This window comes from Oncorhynchus kisutch, linkage group LG16 (assembly GCF_002021735.2).
Source record: "Oncorhynchus kisutch isolate 150728-3 linkage group LG16, Okis_V2, whole genome shotgun sequence".
Classification (NCBI taxonomy): domain Eukaryota; kingdom Metazoa; phylum Chordata; class Actinopteri; order Salmoniformes; family Salmonidae; genus Oncorhynchus; species Oncorhynchus kisutch.
The window spans coordinates 28751529-28757765 of record NC_034189.2 but is presented as its reverse complement, the minus strand read 5'-3'; positions in this window follow the sequence as shown (position 1 = coordinate 28757765).

Here is a 6237-nt window from a genome sequence, read left to right as displayed (position 1 = left end):
GATCTTGTTGCCATCTAATGCACATTCAAATGTAATAAATCAATACTGCAGAGCTCTCCATGTCCTTTGCCATGCCCTGATTGTATTACTGCTTATTATATCTGGAAATGTGCATGTTGTTGGTCAATTTCTTCAACAGATGATCAGGTCTATATAATTATCAAACTTATATATATATAAAAGGAAACAAACTCTTTAAGTATTAAAATTCTCCTTTAGCAATACAATTGTAGGCAGAAGTTGGTACAGAGCTAAGACCTCCTGTAACTCCTAAAGCCTCCCCAGTCCCCCTTGCGTGACTTTCCCTGGCAACAACATTTTAATAAATCTAACCTCCCTCTGACAGCAGCAACCATCTTGTCAGCAATTAAAAGCTCTGAATTGGGTTTGACCGAAACTTGACCTTTCATTACAAGTATAGGGTCATAACAAGGTGAATGGGTCTAAGCATCTTCTGACAGGTGGCTGTTTTCATCAGGCCTGCGGCAGCCTTGTGTTCTCAGAAAACCGGTCGTATTCTCAGAACCTCATGTGGCTTGTCACCAAAAACACTCACAAACTTTTGACTCTGAGGGTTTTTCAAAACGACTACATATGAACCAATAGGCGTGGCTCGTCTGCTCAGATTTTGGGTTTACCCATTGATTACTGTTTTTCAATTGGTTCCCCTGGATCTCTATTCCTCAGAGCAGAGACTGCTGGTGCAGAATAAGAAGCACCAAAAACATGTACCTTAAAGGTTTACCCCAAGTTTTGTTTTTAACAATGTGACCAAAGTGGTCATGTGTAACAACATCTGGGAAGACACTCTACCCATGACTTCCCTGTGGAGTGGCATGCTTTGGCAAGCCTCCCCTTTTATGGTTTGATTAGCCCTCTCAGTAATCCCGTTGCTTTGTGGGTGGTAGATACAAACAAACTTCTGATCGATCTCCAATTGGGCAGCCACCTGTGCAACCACATCTCCTGTGAAATGGTTGCCATTGTCTGCAGAGAGAACTTCCGGTACACCAAATCTAGGGATGATTTCCCTTACCAGAAGTTTTGCTACTGTTTTGGCATCACAGTGCACGGTTGGAAATGCTTCAACCCACCTGGTAAAATGGTCAATTATTACCAGGCAGTATCTCTTTCTTTCTTTTTGTTCAGGCATGTCTATGAAATCCATAGCTAAATGGGTGAACGGTCCGGCCGGCGCTGGGAATTTCCCTGGTTTCAGGGGGTTACCCTTACCAATGTTGTATATGTTGTATATGTTGTTACCCTTACCAATGCATGTAGTACATTTATACACGTGTGTTTTGCCACAGATTTGGACAAAACCAGGTGTCAGATATTAGTCTTACCATCTCCTCCCTTGGTGCGTGACCCACCCCGTGGGCCAGGCGATACACAGAGGAAATGAGAGGTAAGGGCAGAACAGGTTTGTCAGGGAGGGACTGCCTCCACAGGCCATCAGGGCCCCTAGAGCAAAATCTAGACTCCCACAAAGGGTGATTAAGTGCATCCGCAGTCTGGTGTTTGTCCAGATCAGCGATTTAAGACGTACACAGGGAGGATAGCATTACAGCATGAGAATGGCAACGAGAACCAGCATTCTTATCAGCAGCTGCATTACCCAAACTAACGCTGTCAGTGTTACCTGTGTGGGCACGGACCTTAAGAATAGCCAACTTGGCAGGAAGCAACATAGCGTCAAGCAGGACTTCTATCTGTAAACTGTGTTTAATAAGGGTACCAGACGCATTAACAAAGTCCCTACCCTTCCAAATGCCAACTCAGGAGAGGCAAACACCAATGGCTATGCAGAGTCAGAATAAATGTTAACCTTCAAACCACTACCTAATATACATGCTTCAGTAAGTGCTAGAGGCTCAGCTTGTGCTGAGCAATGTTCTAGCAAAGGCTGTTCAATCAATACTGTCCTATCTAATGAAACTATACCAAACCCTGCATGTTTCCTACCAGTCTCCCTATCAATAAAGGCAGAGCCGTCAAAAAAGAGAGTAACATCAGGGAGCTCAAGAGGTTCATCATAGAGGTCAGGCCTGGCTTTGAAAACATGTTGGACTTGATCAGGACAGTGGTGAGGTTCTCCATCGTCCAGAGACACGTGCAGTTGTGCTGGGTTAACAGAGCATTGTTGAATCGTAAGGTGAGGCTGTGTCAGTAGACATTCGTACCTAGCCAGTCGTGCAGTTGTAAGGAATGAGTTTTTCTGATTCAGTACACAGTAGTAGGGTGTTGTAACGTCAGAGTGGCAGATTTCTCAACTGCATAAGCCGTAGCTGCCAGTGCCTTATCACAGGGATGCAGACCTCATCTTTTGGGGTATCCCAGCAACTCCCATTGTCCTCACTGACTTAGATGTGAGTCCCAGGCCGAGGTGTTGGCCTGTAGATCCAATGCAGGAGGTGTGAGCTCCAGTGTCTATTAAAAATGGTACCTCTTGATTGTTGACCTTCAGAGTAATGACTGGTTCTTTGGTACCATCCGGAAATACACTGGCAAAAAAATAAAGGGAACACAAAAAAAACACTCCCTACAACGCCTGGGCATACTCCTGATGAGGTGGCGGATGGTCTCCTAAGGGATCTCCTCCCAGACCTGGACTAAAGCATCCGCCAACTCCTGGACAGTCTGTGGTGCAACGTGGCGTTGGTGGATGGAGCGAGACATGATGTCCCAGATGTGCTCAATTGGATTCAGGTCTGGGGAACGGGCGGGCCAGTCCATAGCATCAATGCCTTCCTCTTGCAGGAACTGCTGACACACTCCAGCCACATAAGGTCTAGCATTGTCTTGCATTAGGAGGAACCCAGGGCCAACCGCACCAGCATATGGTCTCACAAGGGGTCTGAGGATCTCATCTCGGTACCTAATGGCAGTCAGGCTACCTCTGGCGAGCACATGGAGGGTTGTGCGGCCCCCCAAAGAAATGCCACCCCACACCATGACTGACCCACCGCCAAACTGGTCATGCTAGATGATGTTGCAGGCGTCTCCAGACTCTTTGATTTGCCAATCTTGGTGTTCTCTGGCAAATGCCAAACACCTGCACGGTGTTGGGCTGTAAGCACAACCCCCACCTGTGGACGTCGGGCCCTCATACCGCCCTCATACCACCCTCATGGAGTCTGTTTCTGACCGTTTGAGCAGACACATGCACATTTGTGGCCTGCTGGAGGTCATTTTGCAGGGCTCTGGCAGTGCTCCTCCTGCTCCTCCTTGCACAAAGGCGGAGGTAGCGGTCCTGCTGCTGGGTTGTTGCCCTCCTACGGCCTCCTCCACGTCTCCTGATGTTCTGGCCTGTCTCCTGGTAGCGCCTCCATGCTCTGGACACTACGCTGACAGACACAGCAAACCTTCTTGCCACAACTCGCATTGATGTGCCATCCTGGATGAGCTGCACTACCTGAGCCACTTGTGTGGGTTGTAGACTCCGTCTCATGCTACCACTAGAGTAAAAGCACCGCCAGCATTCAAAAGTGATCAAAACATCAGCCAGGAAGCATATGAACTGAGAAGTGGTCTGTGGTCACCACCTGCAGAACCACTCCTTTATTGGGGGTGTCTTGCTAATTGCCTATAATTTCCACCTGTTTTCTATTCCATTTGCACAACAGCATGTGCAATATATTGTAAATCAGTTTTGCTTCCTAAGTGGACAGTTTGATTTCACAGAAGTGTGATTGACTTGGAGTTACATTGTGTTTGTTTAAGTGTTCCCTTTATTTGTTTGAGCAGTGTATGTACTGGTGACGCTGGAGAAGGGGGTCAGGGCATCCCTATTGTTGATTATTCTGCTGTGGGAACCCCACCTGGTTTGTTGCAGGAGGCTGTTGGGGTCATCCATATTGTCGACCATTCATTGGTTGAGTCTGGGAAAAAACAGGTTGAGTGCTGTCCAGTGTAGGCTAGTCTTCCACCTCTACCACCTTGGAGGTTCCCTCTACCAGCATTCCCTTTCCATTGACCTCTTCCCCTCTGCTGCCAAGGTTGCTGCTGTGGTTGTTGTCGGCACATGTTTCTCATATGACCTGTCCTTCCGAAATTCCAGCACACCAGAGGTTGTCTCAGTGGTGGAAGGTATGGTTGTGGGTTGCCATATGGCTGAGGAGGGAACTGAGCTGCAGGTACTTGGTGAAACTGTGATGCAGGTGGTTGAGGAGGTTGTGGTGGTGATTGTTGTGGCTGGGTGGCTGGAGTTCCAGCCACCATTAGAATGTTGGTTTTTCCTTTGTCCAGTTGGGCTAGTTGGGCTTTCTTGCTCTTTCCTCAGTCTTCATCTTTTTCCAGGCTCTACAGTGATGCGGGGAAATAGTTTCGCTGCTGTTTCCAAGTCCCCAAAACTCCATGGTTTGTAATCATAGTACAGTTGTCCCGTACCAGAGGTCTTTATTACCAGGGGATACGTTCCCACGGGACGGTCATCTTCACCTGGCTGTGTCTTCATCCAATTCAGTCCGTTTCATCTCCAGTCTCTGTGATGTTCGAGGCTGTATGTTTTTAAATTCACCCTGAAATAGTGCTACTTCACCATGTTTGATAAACACCTTAGTTCTGCCCTCGAGTGATCCAGCTGTTGTTGCATACTCTGTGAACCGGCTGCACATGCACGAGAGTCCTTCAGACTATCGGAAAACTCGCCTTCTTCTTCAATTTCAGTTTACAGAAAACGTTTGACCTCTGTCATTGCCAACAAAGGGTATATAACAAAGTATTGAGATAAACTTTTGTTATTGACCAAATACTTATTTTCCACCATAATTTGCAAATAAATTCATAAAAAAACCTACAATGTGATTTTCTGGATTTTTTTTTTCTCATTTTGTCTGTCATAGTTGAAGTGTACCTATGATGAAAATTACAGGCCTCTCTCATCTTTTTAAATGGGAGAACTTGCACAATTGGCTGACTAAATACTTTTTTGCCCCACTGTATATTCAGAGGCTTCTTTTTCCATTGTGGGGTATTTTCCTACTAAGAACTGTAGAGGGGTGGTGGGTTTCATAGCAATCGGCCCCTCAGGTAACTCTGAGCTCTCGTCTACCATATCTCAAAAAGTGTTTAATTTGTACATACATTTTTTGGGGGGGCTCTACGTGTAATGTGAATACAGATAAAGAATACAAAATAACCCTATATGTGTATAGTCTATCCCTTAACTCGCATAAGTTTATTTAAAGCAGGGTGATAAGTAAATGATAACTGAATACCATGTAATGTACGGGTGGTGTAAAATAATCGTCCTCTATGGGGCAACCACAAAATAGTAAAGGGTTCAAGATCATTTATAACTGGTATAAACGTTGGTGTATCCTCCACAACAATCCTGGCATCTCTGTGATAATCTTCTCCTTCCAAGGGAGAAACTATTACTTGGGTCAGTAACACACGGACAGGTGCATTCCCTAATACAGCAATGGTGTATGCTTTAAGGTTTATCCCCCCACAGCCAACCCTTTGAGCATCTGATCGAAATGCTCACTCCGCTAATTCAAATACACAGGCTTTTTATTGTCTATAACTAACTAACTATAACTCCTGATTAAACATCCCACCCTCCAGTCATACCACACAGAAGACATAACACATTGAACAATTACAAAAGACATAGAACAATTACAAAGTACTTATCAGAAAAATATTCAAACACTTAACTCTATCACAACAATCTGCGTTTTATACTTGGAATTCATGCCCTAAGCCCTATCACCAAGTCTCATCAAACACAGAAGAAACGGGCAGTTTATACTTGGAATTTATGCCCTAAGACCCATCACCAAGTCTCATAATCATAAACATTTAACCCGGGAATTTATAACCTATTTCCACCTAGGTGGTTTGTGCTTCCTCCCACGGGGTTGTGTAACAATAATTTCACACTTTAGATTATTCCACTATTACAGAGAAATGTAGGTTCGTATACATTTAACAGCGAGGCGCCACATAAATTGGTATAGAATCAGCTTGATCCCCTCTAAAAAAGTACTTCTGGGTGACACATGCAATCAACAAGCGTGCAAATTTACCCAGTAAACCACCCAAAGACAACATTGGTAATGCAGTGGGTGGGCCAGCGGTGCAGCTAGCCAGCTAGCTCAGACCATAACTAGCTAAACAAACTTATCAGAATGTGGGTTTAAATCAATGCATTTCTTGCATGCCTTATTATTGGCAATTTGACAATAATATTTATTGCCAACCTGAGTGTTCTTGGGTGACCTATATGAC